This window comes from Nicotiana tabacum, chromosome 10, assembly GCF_000715075.1.
Source record: "Nicotiana tabacum cultivar K326 chromosome 10, ASM71507v2, whole genome shotgun sequence".
Lineage (NCBI taxonomy): Eukaryota > Viridiplantae > Streptophyta > Magnoliopsida > Solanales > Solanaceae > Nicotiana > Nicotiana tabacum.
In genome coordinates, this window is record NC_134089.1 from 90,094,566 (window position 1) to 90,096,799 (window position 2,234).

Genomic DNA, 2,234 nt, shown 5'->3' on the forward strand with positions numbered 1-2,234 from the left:
GTCATGGACTCGATGTTCTTGAGGACGGGCATTCTGGCTTTGTATCCTAGTTCGATGGAACCCGGGGTCGATCTTCAACCCTTCATATTTCAATCTCGATCTGTCATGCAATAGAGGAACTCGATTTTGACCGTATACAATACGGTTAGGTCATTTAAAATTAAATAATTAAGCTAAGTGTGATTTGGTAACCGGAAAAGGACAATGACAAACTACTTAAGAGTCTATCAAACATTCAACGTGTTTTTTTTTTTTTTTTTTTTAACATCATTGTAATAAAACGTAATTCTAAATGAAAATGCAACAGTTTTAACTCAGAAAGGGGAAAAGAGCAGATGCTTTGCCTACTCCGAAATCAAGAGGAATATGGTGGGCTGGTGGTTTACCCAGATACAAACAATAAGTGACTGAAAAAGGAGTTTGGAATAAGATTATTCCCATAAGGAATAACTTTATAGGCAATAGATTATATGAATCAGGTCCAGCTAGATCTGATTACATAAAATAAAACATTGATCAGTGCCCAAAAGTGCTACCAGACATTTAAGTAGGCCGACAAACCTGTAAATCTGCTGATGCCTGAAACAAATCAAATACCCCTTTCAGTTACCATTTTGCCCTTGCGTTACACAACCTAATAGCTTGTTTGGTCAAGCTTCTTAAGACAAAAAAAGTGTTTTTTTTTTCAAAAGCATTTTTTTTTCCTAATTTGAGGTGTTTGGCCAAGCTTATTTCGGAAAAAAAGTGCTTTTGGGAAAAAGCAAAAGCAGTTTCAGAAAAGCAGAAAAAAATAGCTTCTTTCTAAAAGCAGAAGCAGTTTTGGCTTTTCTTCTTACCTAAAATATCCTTAACAAAATATAGTATATACCAAAATAACCCTTAAACCTAATACTTAGAATATTAATTTATAAATATTTCTTCTTATTTTTAGGAAACTTTCTAATATATACTGACTTTAGGGGTGAATGCTTTTATATTTTGAAGGAATTTTAATATATTTAACTTATATTAAAAGAATTAAGTACTTTTTAATTTTATTTTCATATTTTACTTAAATAAAATGATTTTTTTTAATTATTGCATGTAATAATAAAATTTTGATATTATTTATTTACTTATAATATTAATTATTAAGTAAATCTATTCATGTCCTTATTCGTAATTTGACACTTAAAAGCACTTTCTGAAAAGCTTGGCCAAACACAAATTATTTCTCAAAAGTGTTTTCCAGACTGATTAGCCAAACACAAACTGATTCTCTCCAAAAGTACTTTTTTTAAAAGCACTTCTCAAAATAAGTTGATTTCTCCAGCTTGGCCAAACACGCTATAAACCATTTCAATAGCATTTGGGAAGTGGGAAAAAAAAAAGCATTTGAGAAGTGATTTAAAGTATTTCTCGTTCGTAAAAATCTTGACCATAACTACTGAAAGCTGCATCTTTAAAAATTACTTTTGGGGACTAATTTTGAAAAGAAATAAAGTATAACTAACGGGCGTAGTTAAAAGAATAAGCAATTATATTGTATCATCAAATTTAATGTTATTCCGTAAAAAAGGTGAATTTTATTTATGGATTGTGAATGCAACAAAGAGTCATGCAATTTTTATGACATTAAGTGATATTTTTAAATAAAATTCTAAAATTACTTGGTTTGAGACACCATTCAAGGAAGCTAATAAGTCCTTTTCAAAACTAAGAACACTCCCGACTAACCACCTACCTGTCAACTTAGGGCACGTTTGGCACGAGGGATAAGAGATAATTAATTCCGAGACTAAATTTAAGAAAAGCTTATTTCATGTTTGTTTGGAAGAATATTACGGTATAACTAATCCTGGGATTAGTTATCCCGGGATTGGAGTATTTCTTTTATCCCTATAAAAATATGAAATAACTAATCCCAGAATAATTAATCCTGGATAACTTTTTTCCAACCAAACGACCCCTTAAGGTAGCCAAAGTTCCTTTTCTTTATGAGGTTAATTTCACTGATGGTCATTCAACTATCTTTTAAATTCATTAAAGTCATTTAACTATTTTTTGTCACTTAAAAGTAACTAAACTTTATCATTGTTACTTAAAAGTCATTTTTGGCTCAAAACCCTACCACAAATATGACATGGCACAAAATTTAATGAAAAAAATCAAAAAATAAATACTACTATATAAGTTTAAATGGGTCATACCCCCTAAATCCATTTTTTCCTTAATGTGATTTGATCCATAAATCA